The sequence below is a fragment of the Capricornis sumatraensis genome, chromosome 3 (assembly GCF_032405125.1).
Source record: "Capricornis sumatraensis isolate serow.1 chromosome 3, serow.2, whole genome shotgun sequence".
In the NCBI taxonomy this organism is placed as follows: domain Eukaryota; kingdom Metazoa; phylum Chordata; class Mammalia; order Artiodactyla; family Bovidae; genus Capricornis; species Capricornis sumatraensis.
In genome coordinates this window covers 92,973,451-92,995,970 of record NC_091071.1, presented here as the reverse complement: position 1 = coordinate 92,995,970, position 22,520 = coordinate 92,973,451, and the positions used below count along the sequence as shown (strand labels likewise).

The 22,520-nt window shown below is 41.9% G+C and overlaps 1 pseudogene; it reads left to right on the top strand.

Annotated features, from left to right (window-relative positions):
* Positions 1 to 449: 449 nt before the first annotated feature.
* LOC138076289 (TBC1 domain family member 17-like) lies at positions 450 to 2,038 on the top strand (annotated as a pseudogene).
* Positions 2,039 to 22,520: the final 20,482 nt, after the last annotated feature.

The following is a 22,520-nucleotide window of genomic DNA, read 5'->3' as shown; positions in this document are numbered from 1 at the left end:
AGAGCATCCACAGAGCTGGCTTTGTACATGTCCAGATGTGTTAGCTTTGGAAATACAAAGCCTACTACCTCCTGGAATACACTGCTTGGGAAGATTGCTCAAGAGACACAACCACATGAAAACCACTTCAACAAGACCATCCACATCCCAGGAGAAGGTAAGCTTCTCCTGTCGACCCACTCTGAGCATCAGGATCTTAACTGTACCCCTGAGGAATCAGTCTAAAGATTTCATGGAAATGACAAAGGATTAACTAATAGATTGCTTCCTATGGAATAATGACCATAGACTGTGTTTTATACACTTAACCTAAGCAAAAATCATACAGAAGAAAATATAATGTTAATCTGTCTTAGAACAACCTACTGTAGTATTCCACCAATCCTTGTCACTATATAAATATTTTTCCTTCACATCAACTCCATTAATTAAAGAACTGGTGAAGAGGCATGTACCTACATACCGAGAAGCTCTACCTGGGCTCCCTCATCAACCACATCATCCATGCTGGGAGAAGGACAAATTACGTCCTCCTGCACTGGTCTCCTGTAGAGGAGGCTGGAGATTCCACTCAAATCCTCTCCTCCAAGTGGGGATGACTCCTACACTTCTGATAAGGAACTGACCTTTGAGCCCAGCTATGAGCCCCATTGGGCAGTTGTCAGCCACAGGGGAAGCCATGGCTGTCACTCAGAGTCGTGAGAAGGGCAGAGCCCAGCCCCTGCAGGGGTTCTCTGGTCTTCTCCGTGAGTGAGTCTGACGAGGGTAAATCCATCCGCCATTCAAAGCCGGGCCTCAACTGGGCTTGCCTCAACTGGGCAACACAGGCTGGAGGCTCCCCGCCTGCCTGGCACGTCTGCTGTGGGGCACTTGCGCCTTGCTCCATGTCCTCAGCCGTCACCTGCTGTTGGCCAGCTCCCCACAGGGCTGCCACCTCTACCTCATCTCCCCTCATGACTCCTCTATCCTCTCCAACTCTTTCCACCATCTCCAGCTCTTTAACCAGATCACCTCTAGCTTCTTCCAGGATTCCTGCTTCAGCAGCTTCTCCCTCATGACTTACTGCTTCCAGCAATCGCTGCAGCCACCTGGAGGGCCTCCAGCGACCCTCTTCCAGCGTCTGAAGACGTGCCCCACCTGGGTTGGAGGTCACTTCCGGCGTGGAGCTGGAGCCGCTGCAGGCCTCACAGAGGAGGCCTACCACATGGGCTCGGAGGGCCGCCAGCAGCAGGTCCCTGAGCTGAGAGCCTGGCTCTTCTCAGGGGTGAGGAGCCGAGCACACGTTCGGGGAGGGCTGGGCAGGACCTGCGGGTGATCAGGGAGAGGCCCCCCCAGCGTCTGAGCTCCAGCCTGAGGTGCCAGGCTTGGCGGCTCCTCCTGCAGTACCTCAGGTGAGAGGGCCCCGCCGAGGAGCACAAGGCCCACTTGCGCGAGAAAACCAGTGGGGATTTCCTCCTGAAGCTACCGTGGAAATCCATGAGACCAGAGCAGGAGTGGAGGAAATCGCCCCACACGATATTGTAGCCTTGTCGCCAGAGTCAAGAGCGAGAGCCATTCCCATAGGACCAACAAATTCTTATGGAGTCTCGAGAACCAGGGTCAGGACCTGCGGCACATCCTCCCCACCAGAGGCCTGTGTCACAGCAAGTTTCGCTACGTCCAGGGCAGGACTGACCGTCTCTCTCCCCGATTGCGCCGAGTCACTCTTCACGAGGCTGGTGCCTCCGCTGTTTTTGTGGCCCAGCCTCCCGCTGTTTTTGTGGCTTCAAGAGCGGAAACTCAGAAGATAATGAAGCGGCAACTCCTACTGCTCCCGAAGGTGCTGGATCGGCCCCTCCGATACTTCCCAGTCTCCCACCACTCCGGCTCTCTCTGCTTCAGCGTCTGGAGGGAATATGCCCCCTCCCCGATGGCCTTCGGCTGTAGAAAGCACTGTGGATGTGGACAGCCCCCCACTCCCACCCCGGGCGTGGGGCTGGACACCTCGTGCCTTCTGGCTGTGGATCCGGTGAGATCCTCAAGCACTTGGACGAGCTGACCTTGAAGCTGAGTGTGGAAGATGTGCCCACAAGCTGCCCGGTGTGTCCCTTACCCGCAGCTCCCGACAAAGCTCTGGCTTTTCCTCCCAACCCCTCAACCCTCCATGACTGCCTCACCACGTGCAGGAGGTCCTAGGTCTGGCGCTGGCCTCAGAGCCCCACAGCATTTCGCTCCCGACTCCCCACTGCCCCACGCGTCTCCACGGGCTCTGGGGCCCTCCACACGGACCCAGACCGGACCAGCAGCCTGGAGATCCTGCCAGAGGAGGGGGAGGAAGCTGCAGGCTCCTAACGCTATTGGGCCTACTGAGCCAGTGTGTGGGCTTGGCCCTGGAGATGAGGCCTGGGGGCCCCTAGTACCCTCTGACCACTCGGCCGGGTTGATCTCGTGACCTCAATCTGGCCAGTAAAGTGTAAGCGATACCGGGGTGAGTAGCTGGGGTCGTGGAGGCTGGGCTCTCTCACCTGCCTGAGTTTGGGGCTTTTGGAGGAGTGAGGGTGGGGGTGCCCAGGTGCGACCTGCCACTTAGTAGCTCCGCGAGATGCATCCTGGCCAGAACCGAGAGGCAAGGGCCTACAGAGCTGCTTACTCTTGGGATCCTGTCTACCAGCTTGTTCTGTGAGAAAGATAACTCGTGTTTAACAGCCCCCACCAAAAAGAGAGAGAGAGAGAAGGAAAGAATTGGGAAGACTTCTCCAAGCGGAGGGAAATGTCTCTGCTCTAAATTTCAGTTCAGGTCTCTCCTTACACTATCCATCAGACTCTTTGTGCTCTGCACTATCCTTGTCATGCCTGTGCCATTTCCTCATATCATTTCCCTTATTTCTAATTCCAGGCAATTTTTAGCCTTTGCTTTTGCCTTATGTAGGACATGGTTTGAGTATATAGTTTACAGCAATAGTATTTCTAAGAACGCTGGCTTCCTCCAGTGCCTTTTACAGTATTTCAACTCAGGAAAGACTTCATTTTCAACATTCATGGTCCTATAGTGATGTTCTTGCCTATATGTCTGTGCTTCAGGTGACTCTCAGTCTTGCCCCCTACATTTGGTCTCCATGAGACAATTGGAGAAATGTTTGTTTTGTGAAAAGTATTTTTCAGTTTGAGGTTTAAACAGAGGATGACTTGCCCTCTCTTAGCTCTGTTTGGGTGAAAATATGCTGTCTTCCTCACCCACCCTTATGACTTATTTCTTATTAACTGTTCTAAGACAGTTAACATATAATCCATCTCAGTTCAGAAGAAAGACTATTAATTTCCAAACTGTGCTTTAGGTATCTGGAACAAAACACAATAAAGGGCAAGCTAAGGAATAATTTGTGATTCAATTGTATGATTCCCCGAAAAGAGAACTGGCTTCAGTCAGTGCTATCAGTAGCTTTTGCTCTATTCTCAGCCGCCCTCCCCCCAGGGCAATGTTTAATGTGCTACAGTAATAAGCTTCTGAATGCTATTATCTAGAAGACTGAAAACCTAAAAAATTCCATAAAGTTGTTAGTTTTGACCAAGAAGGAAGGAAACTTCTTCTCAGTGTCCCAGAATTGAGTATCATTGTCCCGAACTAGGTTACATGCCCACAACTGAACCAACCACATGCCAAAGAACATAATGTGTTAGACCTGGGGTGAAGGAAGGTGTTGCACTTAAGCTGCATCCTTATAGACTGAAGGAGCTGAGGAGAGAAGGTCCCCAGAGTAAAATCAAGGTGCTCTTACTAGAAAAAGATAAAAGGATACAAGCTACAAGTTGCCCCATCCAGCACTCAAATTAATTAACTCCCCAAACTCAGCTTATGAGATACTTGACAGGAAATTTTTAAAAGGGAAATCAAGTAACATGATGCAATGTCACAATTTCAACTCTTGACTAATCAGCAAACATAGACATACATAAATATATTAGGACAATGACTTTTCCATTTTAATAATAAGAAAATATGTGGGTCACTCAGATGGAAGTTAAAAGCTGAATCTATTCAGAAGCAATTGTTAACTCTGTTCTAAAGCCACAAGCATCTAAGCACATGATAATACACTCTCATGTCAAAGAGGTCCTATTCCTCTTCACTTCAATTTGCATCTTATTCTGACATTACACCATATGGCATGGGCCAAGTGCTCTTGTATGCAAAGTGAGCTCAAAGTAAATGAGCTAAAAATGTTTTACATACATAATGGCTCTTGTTTCAACTTAGCTGTGACTACTAGATTGCTGCAAACACCAAAATAACAGTGCTGCTAATGAGGAGATTTGCTCATAACTTACTACACTGTCAAATGTTTGACCATAATGGTTATTATTTATTGATATGTGTATACAAAGCAGTTGCTGAGGCCAAAAGCAGCCTCTGACAGAACCCAAGCCTATTAGATTGTGAATAATCTCCTAAAGATAACTGTTTAAAAAATCTGCCCAAAGTCTCTGTTATTTGAAACCTCTTAATTGAAAAGACAGAGGCCTAGATTTAAAGTTGGAATACCAGAGTTGATCTTTTAAGAGACTGGAGTGACAACTCCCAAGTCTGGTTAAGGTGCAGACAAGCAGGTACTTCCAGACATCATCAGTGGGAAAGTGCTTGACCCAGCCTTTTGGAGAGGAATCTGATTATATATATATATACATATATATATATTTAACAATATATTAAAATTTTAAAAGCCTGTATCCTTTGACTCAGCAATTTTACTTCTGGAAATCAACCCTGTAGAAATTAAAGTACCAGTACATGAGGCCACGCATACAAGGATGTTCACTGCAGTTGTATTTATGATTGCAAAAATATTGGAACAGCATACACATCCACAAGAATGGAATGGTTGAGTAGACAGATGTATTCATTTGGTCTTCTAAAAGAACATGTCAGATTTATATCTTAGTTTGGAGACATAGATATTACATAGTATTAGGTGAGAAAAGCAAGTTTCAGGAGAACCAGACAGATAAACAATGATAGATGAGATAGATGTATTCATCCATTTATATAAATACATAGGTGTACATACATATAGTATGATCACATTTTTATATAAAAGAATAATAGGGTTTGGATTCAGGCTCTAAAATATGAGTGATCTTTGAACCTCGCTTCTTCATCTGCAAAATAAAGACAATTTTTTTTGTGTGAAAATCAAATGAGATGATGTGGAAATGATTTTTGAACTGTTAATAGTAATCAAATGTCATATAATAATATTATCATAACATAGTCTTATGTGAATCTGAAGTTCAGGTCCACAAAGTCCTCCAAAAGTAGTACCAACTGATAGAAGTGTATTTGGCTATATCCATACCAATATCAGCCACTTCTTCTGGTCTCCAATGGGGTCGCTGAGGATCGGACACGACTGAGCAACTTCACTTTCACTTTTCACTTTCATGCATTGGAGAAGGAAATGGCAACCCACTCCAGTGTTCTTGCCTGGAGAATCCCAGGGACAGGGGAGCCTGGTGGGCTGCCGTCTATGGGGTCGCACAGAGTCGGACACAACTGAAGCGACTTAGCAGCAGCAGCATATTCACAAGAGAGAAAACAAATGGTGAGCTGTATTAAAACTCCTGCCGATTACCCCATGCAGTGCCAGGAGAATACTGCACAAATTCTCAGAGGGAGCCACACAATCCATTCAGTACTTTCAGCCCTAATAAGATTAAGATCATGTTTATTTAGATAGTTGAATAGAGGACCACAGAAGATAATAGCCTTGCAGAAATATGGTTGTGTATAAGAAGTGTTTTCAGTTTTTAGAATTGGTGTATTCTCTCCTCAAATATGCTTTATCAGTAGTTTTAAGCATATAATAGGTACAATTTTATATCCTGTCTCTGGGGCCATGTGACTCAACACCTCCCTATTTGTGTAAACTTGGGGAATTACTTAGCCTCTCTCTAACTTGGTTCCTTCATTTGCAAAATGGGGATGATAATTCTACTACTACTTGAGATTGTTTTAATAACTAAATGAGTTAAAACTTCTAAAGGACTTAAAGTGAGATATTACCTACATAGGTGTAAAATAAATGTTAGTTATTATTACCCTTGTATGTATGTTGTGCTCAGTCATGTCAGACTCTGTGAGCCATGGGACTGTAGCCTGCCAGGCTTCTCTATCTGTGGTATTTTCCAGGCAAAAATACTGGAGTGGGTTGCCGTTTCCTGCTCTAGGGTATCTTCCCAACTTAGGGATTGAACTTAGACACCTTTTGCATCTCCTTCATTGGCAGGCTAATTCTTTACCATTTCCATTAATCATAAATGTAAATGCTTTTCATATATTCATTATCTAGTCTTCATAACTATCATTTTATTGAAGTTTAATAGTACATAAATAGCATGCTTTACAGAACAGGTGTATTGTAATTTAGCTGAACATTATTCTGTCTGCTTCTTGTTTTTCAAAATGTTTTTATAATAATAAATGCTAGGTTAATATCTTTGTACATTAACTTTTGCCATATTCTGGATTATTTCCATTAGATAGACCCACCCTGAAAGAGATGAGAGGAAGAAATAATATAGAAATCTTTGGGCATTTTGATGTATCTTGAAAGAGAGATTATGAATATATCTTTACTTAGCCCTTTCTGAACTCCTTTCAGAAATTGACATGATGTTCTTCATCCAGCCATTCAATACCTGATTTTTTTTTTATCAAGGTTCATTTAAGAAAGGTCATTATAAGAAATGACCCTATTAAAATTCATCTATACAAGTATTTGAGTTTTTTAGATCTTTAAAACATAGTTCTCTAAGTGTAATCACGGCATGTTAGAATTTTGCTGCTAATAAGGCAAATTTTAACTCAGAAAAAAAAAGGAAAGCCCACTTACTCAATGACATTTTTAGTACATAAAATTCCCCTTCTGAATCATGCACCCCTAAACATTTAGCTCCTTCTGACTCATTCTGAAACAATCTGACAACTTCTCCATTGAAATTCAAAATGTCCCAATACTGTAACATCTTCTTTTCCTCTAATTAATTAGTTCCCTTTCCCACTGGCAAAGGAGTGATAATCTCTGTATTTACAGATTTGGAATGAAGCACATGTCTGGAACCTTCCACTGCCCTCTAAGTCTAAGCATTCCCGTCTTCCAAGCCTGCCTGTCTCTATCCCAATACTGGCTTCTCATTGTCCTCCTTCCCTGCTACTCCACCAGCACTGTCAAAAGGTGACATATTATCCTTCAAAAACGTGATGTTCCCAACCCCCATTTCCATCTGTAAACACTGTAGTTTCTGTGCCCTGTCTGCACAGTTTGCTTAAGGAGACACACTGTCCTCACTAATTTATGGGGATTGATCCAGACTTGCAAGGCACAGTTAGTTGTCTCATGACAATCTGTTTACTTTCCTCTTCTACCAGTACACTCTGAGTCTTCTGTGTTTATAGGGGGTCATTCCACATGGAAAGCTCCCATCATGCAAGAGAAAAAAATTGAATCCATAATGTTTGCTCTCTATAGCCCCTTTCCCTTATTGCTAACTGTTAACAGTACCCCCAAAATAAACATGAAACTCATTCCTCAGGTATTTGTCTTTTTCTGTTGCTACAAATCACACTGGGCTACTAGTCTGGCAAGCTTTTGGATTCCTTTACCACCAATTGTTGAATTAATTAATTTTCCAGCCAGCTTGTTCTTTGTTCTGTATAGCACATAAGTGGCACTCAGAGATGGCAAGTTTGTACTAAGAAAGTAAGACAAGTACTAATTTAAATCACTATGAGAAGCATTTAAAACCCCACACCTTCCTAGTAGACCCTTACTGACCATTATGAGCCTCCCAAGTGGGACCAGTGAATGACTTCAGAGACCTGAAAATTTCACCTAAGGGGCCTTGCATGAACCCAGACTAAATTTGAAGTTAAAGTCATCCTTTGAAACTCCACTGGAAATTCTAACAGTGTGGCTGGGAAGATGCTACTTGTTGGCAAAATGGCAAGTCATTTATTCTCTCTGCTCTTGTCTCCTCACATATGAAATAAGGAACACTGATTCACTTTGCAGGAAGGCTGGATGCACTTAATTAATAACATCAAAAACTAAAGAACACCTTTGCTCAGCCCCTAAACTTGGTAAATCTTGGTAAATGCCAGTAGCATTCATTGTTTAGTTGATCTTACCTAGATCTTTCCTGAAGTTGTGGGTCTGCCTGGCCCATAAGTGATTTTTGTCTACATTTGTAGAAACTTACAGGCACACATGTGGGTTTTGGTTTCCTATTTTAATGTTTTCATTGCTGCAATTGTTGAGGTCTTATGTTTTCTTCATCAGATGCTCACTGAGCTCCCCATTTACTACAGAAAACACTAGGCAGACATGCCAAAAAATTGCATGTCCAACTAGCATATATCCAGCCAAATGAGCCCACATCAAACTCAGTTTTCCTTTCCTTACTCCAAAGTACCTTCTGTGACTAGACAAAAGATGATAGAAACTTCATCCTAGAACATCAAACCCTGCCAGGCACATTTCCATCTGTCCTGTTGAAGATTGCCAAAAGAATTTTTTTAGGGTCCCCCCCCCTTTAAAGTTAGTCAATCAAAAATTCTCTCAGGCAGAAGTTATTTGAGGACTACAAAATGTGTTAGTTCCTACCCTGACTGACCTCTTGGACTATGGAGGACATCCCTGACCAAAATAGAAGGTAGAAAAACAACTGATGCACAGTAGTGGTACTTTCAGAATCTGTTTACTTCCTTCTTTTAGCCACACATACACACACAAAAACACCAAAGACATTCAGTCTAAGTAATGAAGAATCACGTCTGTAAGGAGCGTTAGGAAGCTTCACAGCTAGAGACTGGAGTCAAGAAGGTTAGAAGAGAAATTACATTAATGCCAAGGAGAGAAGGTGGAGGCCGAGGACTTGGGGTTGAATGGGTCAATGGCTTACTGTCCAGGGCAAAAGTAGACTGCCCATTTGACCCTGGGGCAAGGGAAAGTCTTACTGATAAACAGGGGCAGAGATATAAAACATCATGTTAAATGTGTTTATTCTCTTCTGTAGAGAAGGCCAAATCGTTAAAGAGGAAAGTTTTCTTAATACTTCTCCTTGAACTGACACTGTGTCAGTTCGCTAATTTGTGCCAAATTAATAATCATCTCTCATCAGTCAACTCTCACTGATTCTCCGGACCACCAAATACCCCCACAACCAATTCCCACTCTGGTTTAGGCTTTATTGCTTCAGGCTATTCTGTGAGTCTTTGTTCATGTTTTTCTTAAACAGCCATAGCAGGGTTATGCCTAAACATTGTAGTTTCTAGATGCACAAAGATGTTAGTGACTCTTTATTAAGAAACCATAGAATTTTGATCACCACGTTATATACTATAAGAAATTTTTTTAGTAAAGTTGTTCCTTCCACTAATAAAATTTTATTTTTCATTGAAAAGTGTGTACGCCCGCAAATATAATGGCACTGAACAAATGCATTAACAAAGTGATTCACAGTTAAATGGAAGTCAAGATAATACTGAAAAAGCAGAATTCAGAGTCCTTGAATGAGCACCCTCAAACCACAACCCCAGGAAATGAGGTCAGACCTAACTGGGGAAAGTGACCACCCTAGCTGCCTTCGTTTTTTACTTCCCCTCTGGCATCTGTCTTCCCTCCTGTATGTGCTGGCTATATAGAAGTTGGTGGTTCCCAAATTTAGTGTGCATCAGGATTACCTGGAGAGCTTGTTAGAACACAGATTGCTGGGCTCCACCCCCCGTGTGTCTGATTTAGTAGATCTGGAATGGGGCCCAATAATTTGCATTTCCAACCAATTCCCAGGTGCTGCTGCTCTGGGAACCTCATTTTGAGAGCCACTGATCTGTGTAAACTGCTGAGCAACCTTGACAAATCTATATTCTGAAAATGAGAATACCTACCTTTTCCTACCTCAGAGAATTACTAAAAAGACCTAAAACTTGTAAATGAAATGGATCACTATGAAGGAACTTTATAAACTAAGCAGATATAGTACTATTAGTGATCTCAGTATGGGCCTAATTGCTCTCTGTTGCATTTGATCACAAGAGATACTTTCTTCTTGAAACTCTCTTCTCTATCCCACTGTTCTTTTATGCCTCCTTCACTCATTCCTCTTTCTTCTTTATGTCCTGCTCTTCTCTCTCCATACTTTCTCTCTGAAAATTCATCTAGTCTCATTGGCTCAAAAATCACTTATAAGAAAATCACCCCCAAAGGCCAAGTTCTATATCTCTAACTTATCCTGTTCTGTTCATAATTTCTCTAAGCTTAAAAATATATAATCATATTTTACCCTCTCCCATGCTTACCTCTTCCTCCCAGATACCGACAGTCTTAAATGCTTCCTCATACAGCCTTTCATGTCATCCGCCCCATTGTCTCCCTCTCTCTACAACCCCAGTGCTGCTGTATTTGTTGTCCCCTGTCCCACAGCCCTCCCATCTGGCCTCTCTACTTTCACGGACTCCCTGCTCCCACCCTCCTAAATGCTCCCCCTTGTGAAGCTATTTTCATCAAGCCCCCTCCTCTCAAATCCACTTTGGCCTGAATAACAAAGTCCCAAAGCTAACTCAAATCTTTGTTGTTTTTTAGTTGCTAGGTTGTGTCTGACTCTTTTGTGACCCTATGGATTGTAGCCCACCAGGCTTCTCTGTCCATGGGACTTTTCAAGCATGAATACTAGAGTCGGTTGCCATTTCCTTCTCCAGGGGGTCTTCCCAAACCAGGGATCAAACTCGTGGTTCCTGCCTCTTCTCCTTCATTGTAGGTAGATTCTTTACAGCTGAGCCACTGGGGAAGACCAGCTCAAAAATTAGCAGCTTTGAAATCTGCCCTCACTTTTGAGCAGAGGTTGGATGAGTGTCTATCAAAGGCAGTGGCAGAACAGATTCCTGTACTGAGTAATCATCCCTTCCAACTCTCCAGTTAGGTATTTTCAGTCTTTAGGCCTACTATTTCTCTAATAAAGCCATGGCTACAATCAGTCTGTCCTACTAGTTTTTATACCAAAATACCATCTCAGGTGCTACAAATGGGCATTAGTCAATGATGTTGCCATATCTTTCTGCCTACACAAAATTCCTCAACATCAATGTCAATGCCTTCTTTTCTACCATGCTTGTTAACTCTATACACTCTAAAGCACTTTGTGTTTAAAGTCTGCCTGTTTTTCCTCCACCTCTCCTTCTTTCTCCTCCTCCCTCCTTCCCTCTCTCTTTCCTTCTCTCTACTGAGTCTTCCCCATCACTATACAGCATGCTTTAGAATCTCTTATCCTTTAAAAAGCAGTTCTGTTGACCCACATGCACCGTCATGCATTGACCATCTGTCAATCAGACCATTCTTTGCTTGCTTTTACGACTTTTCTACACACAACTTTTTACTACACATTAATTCCTTCTTCAGCCCTTTGCAATCTAGTTTCCATCTCCACTGAATTTGCTCTTTTCAGTTCACTGAGAACCACCTCTGTGCCACAGTCAATGAAAATTCTGTCTTCTCTTATCCACCTCTCAGCAGCAACTAACATGTCTAACCATTCCTCCCATCTTAACACTCTTCTCTTGACTTCCAGCTCCTCTGCTCTTTTACCTCATTGATCTTTGTATTCTCAGGCTTCTTTCATGACTCTTCTTCTGTTCAGCCTCTAAGTTTTGGAGTGCTCATGGGGCTCAGACCTGGGCTCTCCTCTTAAAATCTACACACATTTCCTAGATGACCTCATCTACTCACTGGCTTTAAATACTATCTATTTGCTGGTGACTCCTTATTTTTCTCCAGGCATAACATCAATTTTAAAGCCCAATTTTGGTGTCTTAATATGGTGTCTAATATGCACATTAAACTTTTCTAAATAGAACTGCTTAGTCTCCTTAGACCTCTCCAGTCTCCTTTCTGTTTCTACTCCAGTCCTCCCTCTCTCAACAAATTTATCCATTTAACTCAAACCAAAAATTTAGACATCATCTTTAATATCTACCACATTCAATCAGCAGACCTTCTGTGTTGTACCAGTAAAATATATTTCAAATGTGCCCAATTCTCTCCATCAGCAGTGCTGCCACCCTAGACCAAGCTATCACACTCTCCTTCCTGGAATATTATAATAGTCCCCCAGGTGGTCTTCCTGCATCTATGCTTGGCCTTCTCCCGTAGCAGAGTGATCTTATTGAAATATAAATAACACCATATAACTCCTCTACTTAAAATATTTCACTGACCTCCCATTTTACTTAAAATTCAGACTTCTTATTGCAGCCTGTAATATTGGGCTCTCAACTCTCCCATCTTATTGGCGCCACACTCATCTCCCTACAAGCATCTTTTTCAGACCACACTGGTCTTTTGCTCATTATGTAAGCCAATCTCTTTCTTGATCTCAGGATTTTTGCTGTTCCTTCCATCAGGAATGCTCCCTGCTGAGTTTTCACATGGTAAATACTACCTTATCCTTCAGATTTCAGTTCCGAATATCATCTTCTCAGAGACTACCCTGTCAAAAATATTCCTTATTAAAAAGTTACTTTCTATCTCACTGAGTAATTATAATTTGGAATCTTATTAGTTATGTTTTTGTTTACTTTTTTGTCATCTATCTCTAGCTTTATCTCCTAACCTTCATGCAACTAGAATATAAGCTCTAAAAGAAGAAACTTGTGTGTATTCTTCAACGGTTTATTTCTAGCCCCAAAGAATAGTGCTTAGGTTCCTCAGGATGAAAATTTTTGCTGAATAGAAGGACCATGCATGAGTCAAGATGGGCTAACACAAACATAATTCTAAAATCTCAGTGGGCTAAAACTGTAATAATGTATACCTTGTAAAGGGCCAGAGGGCTCTGCTCATTGTGGTCCTTTAGGGACCATGACTGACAGAGGCTTCCTCTCAACATATGTATCCAGGAGGAGCAGCACCCCAGTGGGACAGAGTGTGTTTAATTGCATGTAACTCTTAACAGTCAGGAAGAGCCCCTCAAGTAGGAAGTGGCAATCCACTTCAGTATTCTTCCATGGAAAATTCCATGGACAGAGGATCCTGGCAAGCTACAGTCCATGGTACCAGAAAGAGGCGGACATGACTGAGTGACTGAGCACACACACACTTACTGCCAGAAAGGAGTGGCACAGAGCAATTCTGCTTGCTTTGACCAAAGCAAGTTATATAGCCAAGCCTGAACTCCTTTATTTTTTAAATTGAAGTATAGTTGATTTACAGTGTTTATTAATTCCTACCAAATAGCAAAGTGATTCAGTTATATACATATACCTTCTTTTTTTATGTTTTCCACTATGGTTTATCATAGGATATTGAGTAGCTCCCAGTAGGACCTTGTTGTTTATCCAGTCTATGTATAATAGCTTATATCTGCTAACCCCAACCTCCTACTTTATCCCTCCCTGAACCCTCTTTCCCCCTTGGCAACCACAAATCTGTTCTCTATGTCTGTGAGTCTGTTTCTGTTTTTGTAGATACGTTCATTTGTGTCATATTTCAGATTACACATCTGAATGATATCATATGGTATTTGTCTTTCTCTTTCGGACTTATTTCCCTTGAAAAACGTCTATTTCTGCTTTATTGACTATGCCAAAGCCTTTGTCTATGTGGATCACAATAAACTGTGGAAAATTCTGAAAGGGATGGGAATACCAGACCACCTGACCTGCCTCTTGAGAAACCTATATGCAGGTCAGGAAGCAACAGTTAGAACTGGACATGGAACAACAGACTGGTTCCAAATAGGAAAAGGAGTCCATCAAGGCTGTACATTGTCACCCTGCTTATTTAACTTATATGCAGAGTAAATCATGAGAAATGCTGGGCTGGAAGAAGCACAAGCTGGAATCAAGATTGCTGGGAGAAATATCAATAACCTCAGATATGCAGATGACACCACCCTTATGGCAGAAAGTGAAGAGGAACTAAAAAGCCTCTTGATTAGAGTGAAAGAGGAGAGTGGAAAAGTTGACTTAAAGCTCCACATTCAGAAGACGAAGATCATGGCATCTGGTCCCATCACTTCATGGGAAATAGATGGGGTAACAGTGGAAACAGTGTCAGACTTTATCTTTTTGGGCTCTAAAATCACTGCAGATGGTGACTGCAGCCATAAAATTAAAAGACACTTACTCCTTGGAAGAAAAGTTATGACCAACCTAGATAGCATATTCAAAAGCAGAGACATACTTTGCCAACAAAGGTCCGTCTAGTCAAGGCTATGGTTTTTTCAGTGGTCATGTATGGATGTGAGAGTTGGACTGTGAAGCAGGCTGAGCACTGAAGAATCGATGCTTTTGAACTGTGGTGTTGGAGAAGACTCTTGAGAGTCCCTTGGACTGCAAGGAGATCCAACCAGTCCATTCTGAAGGAGATCAGCCCTGGGATTTCTTTGGAAGGAATGATGCTAAAGCTGAAACTTCAGTACTTTGGCCACCTCATGCAAAGACTTGACTCACTGGAAAAGACTCTGATGCTGGGAGGGATTGGGGGCAGGAGGAGAAGGGAACGACAGAGGATGAGATGGCTGGATGGCATCACTGACTCGATGGACGTGAGTCTGAGTGAACTCTGGGAGTTGGTGATGGACAGGGAGGCCTGGCATGCTGTGATTCATGGGGTCGCAAAGAGTTGGACATGACTGAGTGACTGAACTGAACTAAACTGACCTGAAGTATGATAATATCTAGTTGCATCCTTGTTGCTGCAAATGGCATTATTTCCTTCTTTTCTCTGGCTGAGTAATATTCCATGTATATATGTACCATGTCTTCTTTATCCATTCATCTGCAGTGGACATTTAGGTTACTTTCATGTCTTTAGCCAAGCCTAACTTCAGAAAGCATGGGGAAATATATGTGCCCAGAAGGAGAAAAGATGGAAATATTTGCTTATCAGCACTTATAATTCCATACCTATTTTTTCTAGGGGGCTTTCTTGGTGGCTCAGTGGTAAAGAATCCACCTGCCAGTGTAAGAGATGCAAGTTTGATCCCCTGGAAAAGGAAATGGCAACCCATTCCAGTATTCTTGCCTGAAAAATCCCATGGACAGAGGAGCCTGGCAGGCTACAGTCCACAGTGCAAGAGTGGGACACAACTTAATGACTAAACAACAACAATAACATCTTCTACTAGGAGATTTCTTCACCCAGAAGAAAGACGATAAAAATATTTGATCATTGCCCTTTTGACTTTCATATCTACCCTCTACTTAAAGCTTTCTGTCCCCAGCACAGGTTAACATAACCTCTCTGAATCTCTGTAGCACATATTCCTGTAATACTCATTTGATGTAACTGTTCAGTCATCTGTCTCCCCATCTACACTGTAAGTAAGGACAAGGATCTGTGTCTCTTTTCCTCTGAACCTAGTATCCTGAGAACCTGGCTCCATGCCTTTCACATAGTAGATTCTATGAACAAATATTTGTTGGAAGAAGTCTTGTAGCTTTTCATGTGTATGTGTTTTTATCTGCACAATTAGACTAAATATTCCTCTGCATATAAATTGAATAATTTATATTTCATATATCTTACAGCTGATTCATCATGGAAATGTTCCTATATTGGCAGACACAGTAAACACTTGTTGAACTAAGCTATTTGATAGTATTGAGGCCTCAGCAAGGGGCAGTGTGCAAAATATCCCTATTAAAAAGGAACTTTCATGTGTTTATTAGCCATCTGTATGTCTTATTTACAGAATATCTGTTTAGGTCTTCTGCCCACTTTTGTATTGGGTTATTAGTTTTTCTGATATTGAGCTGCATGAGCTGCTTGTATATTTTGGAAATTAATCCTTTGTCAGTTGTTTCATTTGCTATTATTTTCTCCCAGTTTGAGCATTGTCTTTTCACTTTGCTTATGGTTTCCTTCAATGTGTAAAATCTTTTAAGTTTAAACACATGAAAAGATGTTCAACAGCACTCATTATTAGAGAAATGCAAATCAAAAGTGCAATGAGATATCTTACACAGGTCAGGATGGCCATCATCAAAAGTCAACACACAGTAAATGCTGAAGAGGGTGTGGAGAAAAGGGAACCCTCTTCTGCTGTTGGTGGGAATATAAATTTATACAGCCACTATGAAGAACAGTATGGAGATCCCTTACAAAACTAGGAATAAATTTACCATATGACCCAGCTATCTCACTACTAGGCATATATCCTGAGAAAACCATAATTGAAAAAGACACACATACCCCAGCGTTCATTGCAGCACTGTTTACAGTAACTAGGACATGGAAGCAACCTAGATGTCCATTGACAGATGAATGGATAAGAAGTTGTGGTACATATACATAATGGAATATTAGTCAGCTATAAAAAGGAATGCATTTGAGTCTGTTCTAATGAGGTGGATGAACCTAGAGCCTATTATACAGAGTGAGGTAAGTCAGAAAAAGAAAGACAAATATTGTATTTTAACACATAAATAATGGAATCTAGAAAGATGGAACTGATGATCCTATTTATAGTTCAACAAAGGAAACACAGACATAAAGAACAGACTTTGGGACTCAGTGGGGAAGGAGAGGGTGAGATGATTTGAGAGAGTAGCATTGAAACATATACATGACCATATGTAAAACAGACAGCCAGTGGGAATTTGCTCTATGATGCAGGGAGTCAGTGTTCTGTGACAACCTAGAGGACTGGGATGGGGGAGAAAGTGGGGATGAGGTTCAAGAGGGAGGGGACATGTGTATACCTATGATTTATTCATGTTGATATATGGCAGAAGCCATCACATTATTGTAGATAAAATAATTATCTTCCAATTAAAAATAAAATACAACTTTTTCTTAAAGAGGTACTTTCAAGTCTCCATCACCACCATCTTTTGAACACAAACTCAACAGAGGACACACGTTGCTATCCCTGGCTCCCAGCAAAAGTTCCTCAGCAGTTTTCTTTGGTAGAAAAAAAGCAACAGATGATTGCCTGGGTCTTTTTGGTTCTGTTGGTGGTCAATCTGTCTGGAAGTGAAACTCTGCTTTCCACAGGATTTCATCAGAGCAGTAACCAGGAGACTCAAATTTTGGTCACTGATAGTGTCTCAGCTCAGCTGTGTATCCTAATGTGAAAATGAAACTTGTATTCCGCCCCCTTATGTTCCCTTTCTTGCAATTGCCAATTCCTAAAATGATGCTGTGATTAAAATCTGCTCCTTCTTGAGCAGGGTCATAACGTGTGATGACATATCTGCCTCTCTTAGACCCTAACTATCTGACAGAGAATGGCAGTATTGTTGAGATTTTTATATTAGAAAACATCCTTTGGTTACCAGGTGGTTGCAATTTCTGCTGACAAGTTCAGAGGATACATTTTTGGACATCCTCCCTGCTGCAATGCTATTGGACTCACAGTCTTCTTCCTTAGAAAAATGTCATTTTAATTGACTGAGTATTCTCAATCTTCTAGGTCTCACAAGCCAGTGTGACACAGCTGAAAGAGTTAGAGACGCCATCTTTAATTCCATAGCATATCTTGGGCCAAACCCGAATTTCCATTTCCTCATCAGAAAATTAGGATAATAATACCTATCTCATGGGACTAAATAACATAGAATTGGAAGTGTTTCTTTCTGTTCCTGGCACACAGGAGATATTCAATAAATGTTTGTGCTAACTATTAAAGTTAACTGTTATGCAAGGTACCAATTTAAAATCCCTTCGAATAAAATCACCTAATAATTAATTATAGAATTGTTTTGAGCTAATTAAGAGCCCACAACAAAGCCTGAGACATAATACACTCTAGATAGGAATAACAACCAATAGCATCTACAGTGGAACATAATGCTATGCTATAATCTGATTTTTGCCCCTTTCCCACATTTTCATCTAATTTATATAGCTTTTCTAAAATGTATCATGCTCTCTTCCACTGTATTTGGGAATGGACGTTGGTACAACTTTTTTCTATAGAGTACAATTTAGCAATATCCATCAAAATTTTAAATGTACAAATTCTTTGCCCCAGCAATGCTACTTTAGGCATTTATCCTATAGATATGCTTGTAAAAGTGAAAGTCGCTCAGTCATGTCTGACTTTTTGTAACTCCATGGACTATAACAGTCCATGGAATTCTCCAGGCCAGAATACTGGAGTGGGTAGCCTTTCCTTCCTCCAGGGGATCTTCCCAACCTAGGGATCAAACCCAAGTCTCCCTCATTGCAGGCGGATTCTTTACTAGCTGAGCCACAAGGGAAGCCCATACATAAGCTAACACATGTGCTATAAGATATAGACAGAAAAACGTTCATAGTAACATTGTTTATAATATGAAAAGATGGAAATATAGCCTAATGTTCATTAGTAGGAGAGTAGACAAATGATATAAATGCATAAAAAGAAATCCTTTGAGTGAAGCAGCTATAAATACTGACATGAAACAACTTCCAAGATACATCATTAAGCTAAAAGAGCAAGTGACAGAGTAGTGTTTATGCTATGTTATAATATTATTTGCATTAAAAATTATAAGCATCGCATGCTTGTGTAAACATAGGCCATCCCTGGAAGGACAGAAGAAACTGGTAATAGCAATTGCCTCTGCTGCTGCTGCTGCTAAGTCGCTTCAGTCATGTCCGACTCTGTGCGATCCCATAGACGGCAGCCCACCAGGCTCCCCCGACCCTGGTGTGTTGCCAGCAATTGCCTCTAGGAAGAGGAAATAGGTAGCCCTGGAAAGGAATAGAGAGACGATTAACCTCTTACAATACCTTTTGAATTGTGTCCTGTGTACATGTAGTTTCTTTTCCAAACATATGTTTCTTAAAACTGTCCTTATTCTATCATAAATAACTGATTAAATCTGGGAAGAGAACGGTAGACAAAAGGAATGTCTAAAATGTTTTATTTCTTTTCTCTTTTTTTAGCAAAAAAAAAAAGGTATTTGTATTTTGTAATTATTTAAAATTTAATATGAAAAAGGAAAATGACTGGAAAGGGAAAATATAGCTAGTTTAACCACTGTCACTTCCATAAATACAATGACTATCAATCATCAGCCATTTGCTTGAGTACATATTAAGTCCCTGATGCTCTGGAGGATGCAGTAAGAGGGAGAAATGCAAAGGAGATAGCTTTTAATTATGCAAAAGCTCCCCTCAAGGAGCTCACAGTCTGGTTGAATAGATGAGACAAATAGGTGAAATGCTGAACAGCATCCAGCAGTGAAGCTGGCCTGGGTGAGGAGGCTTAGCAAAGGAGGGGTCAGCAAGACTTCTACAACAGAGATAATGATAACATTGGGGACAAGTTATGTCTCCTGCTTTATCCATTTCTTTGTATTTAAAATGGAATAACCTGCCTTGGCTCTCCTCTCATAGGGATGCTGTTAGGATTAATGAGGTAATGTTTGTGCTTATATAGTGCCTTTCTTCTGAGAACACAGAATGCTTTGTGTGAAGTATTTTTATTAATATTCATAGGGTGGCTTGTATAGTTTTCCACCTTTTGCTTTGGAATTTGCACATCTATACCTAAAAGACTTGAATTCTTCTCTCACTCTTCAACATTACTCTGGTTTTTGCACCAAAATAGTGCAGACTCAAGCTTTCAAGTCTTAGTGATTTTATATAGCTCAGGGCTAATAGTATCACACAGCTTGCCTGCGGGAGGACCCACCTGTACTTTCTAAAATTTCTACAGACTCCATTGTATACATATGCAAGATAAACCTGAGCTCATAGAAAGATTCTAAACAAGTATATGACAGGGATGGAAAAATCTATCTATAACTAACATTGCTCCTTAGGAAGTGTGAATCACAACAGCAGGAATTCTTGTGAGGTTGTGCTTGCAAGTTTAGGGATCAAGGCTGAACCCCACCTCCCTCCACTGCCCCCAGAGACCAGACTACTCTGAGTAACAGAGGTGATTTCTGATTGGGGACAGAGGGTGTCAAAAGAGAGAGAAGGCAGAAGCAGAGACAGAAAGAAGTAACATGGGGCCAGGAAGGCTACAGGAGGCCGTGCACAGCAGGAAATGACTTCTCCATATTCCCCTCCCAGTTACGAATAAACTTCACCAAACCTTATGAAATACTAGGAGTGAGTGGATTCCTTACGTAAACCTGACTGAATCTGCATCCACAGAGATGGGGGTAATGAAGCAGAGACAAGTCGATGAGCCTGAGAAATGACAGAAATCATGAGAGAATCTGGACCTGCAATGACGTGGGACTGACTTCACTTTCACTTTCACTTTTCACTTTCATGCATTGGAGAAGGAAATGGCAACCCACCCCAGTGTTCTTGCCTGGAGAATCCCAGGGACAGGGGAGCCTGGTGGACTGCCATCTATGGGGTTGCACAGAGTCGGACACGACTAAAGTGACTTAGCAGCAGTAGCAGCAGGCTCCAAGTAAACTAGACTAAATCTCTGAGGAAACAATGGACTTGGCTGACATGAGGATAAAGATATGTGATGCCCATTGCTGCTTGTTATTTTTGCCTATCCCTGGTGGCTCAGGCAGTAAAGACTCTGCCTGCAATGTGGATGAATTTTCTTATTCAAGGTTCATCTTAGTCATTTTTAACTTCTTTTTTGTTCGTTTGTTCACAGTGCTTTATTTACTACACTACTTGTTGGTGGGGCTTCCCAGGTGGCTCAATGGTAAAGAATCTACGTGTCAAGCAGGAGACTCAGGTACAGTCCCTGGGTTGGGAAGATTCCTTGGAGAAGGGAATGGCAACCCACTTCAGTATTCTTGCCTGGGAAATCCCGTAGACAGAGGAGCCTAGCGGGCTACAGTCCATGGGATCACAAAGAATCATACACGACTAAGTGACTAACACACCAATATTAAAATCAAGTTTTTAGGATAAAAGTTAGGTTTAGAAAAGATGGCCCAGTCCAGCTCCTCTCTTGGATCAAGTGGAGAGTGGCAGGCAGCGAGTAAGAGGACTTCTTCCCTGTGCAGCAGCCCAGCCAGGCTACATGTAACCAAACTGCCACGGCCCCACACATCTTTCTTCAGACTTGTTTCTACCCTGTTTGCATGTTTGAGAATAGCACTTGGCTGAAGCCTTCGACTTGAGAGGTAGTAGGAGGGCTGCCTACTCATATCACGCTACCTGTTTGGCCCTAGGCCAATATCACAAAACAAAGCTTCTTGCAGCAACTGAGAAGAAACAATTTGCATAACTTAAAGCTATGTTAGAGTGTTGTGCTTCATGTCTGAGCAACATAAGTCTTGAGCTTTAAATAGCCCAACCCTAACATATATTTAAGAGCAATGTTCTAAAGGTGGTGTTACATAAAGTGGAACACTTAGTGACACCACAGTAAAATGCCAGGTCCCCTTTCTTGCAAATTGACAGAAGCCAGCCTCAGTTAGGCAACTGGGAGGAAAAGTTCTCTGTGATATGAAACCCAAAGAGATCAGTCCTGTTTATAATTGGAGATTCCTACAGTCTTTCACTGACCCCAAATATCCCATTGCCGTGTCTGCCGCAGTCTTGCCAATGCTCTGAAAGAGCCATCATAGCGTCACTTTTCTGGATTAGACAGTAAGAATCAGAATTCCTGGAAGGATACTTCAATTCAGTTCAGTTCAGTCACTCAGTTGTATCCGACTCTGCAACCCCATGAATCGCAGCACACCACGCCTCCCTGTCCATCACCAACTCCCAGAGTTCACTTAGACTCGCATTCATCGAGTCAGTGATGCCATCCAGCCATCTCATCCTCTGTCATCCCTTTCCCCTCCTGCCCCCAATCCCTCGCAGCATCAGGGTCTTTTCCAATGAGTCAATTCTTCGCATGAGGTGGCCAAAGGACTGGAGTTTCAGCTTTAGCATTATTCCTTCCAAAGAAATCCCAGGGCTGATCTCCTTCAGAATGGACTGGTTGGATCTCCTTGCAGTCCAAGGGACTCTCAAGAGTCTTCTCCAACACCACAGTTCAAAAGCATCAATTCTTCAGCACTCAGCTTTCTTCACAGTCCAACTCTCACATGCTTACATGACCACTGAAAAAACCGTAGCCTTGACTAGACGGACCTTTGTTGGCAAAGTAATGTCTCTGCTTTTGAATATGTTATCTAAGTTGGTCATAACTTTCCTTCCACGGAGTAAGTGTCTTTTTAATTTCATGGCTGCAATCACCATCTGCAGTGATTTTGGAGCCCAAAAAGATAAAGTCTGACACTGTTTCCACTGTTTCCCCATCTATTTCCCATGAAGTGATGGGACCAGATGCCATGATCTTCGTTTTCTGAATGTGGAGCTTTAAGCCAACTTTTTCACTCTCTACTTTCACTCTCATCAAGAGGCTTTTAAGTTCCTCTTCACTTTCTGCCATAAGGGTGGTGTCATCTGCATATCTGAGGTTATTGATATTTCTCCAGGCAATTCTGAGTCCAGCTTGTGCCTCAGGAATACCTAAATGTGCCACAGGTACAACTAAGGGCACAGGTCTTAGCTGATGGACAAAAGTCCTAGACAATATCTTTTTCCTTTTGCCTTCTTTCACTAATGTAGAGACCAAGA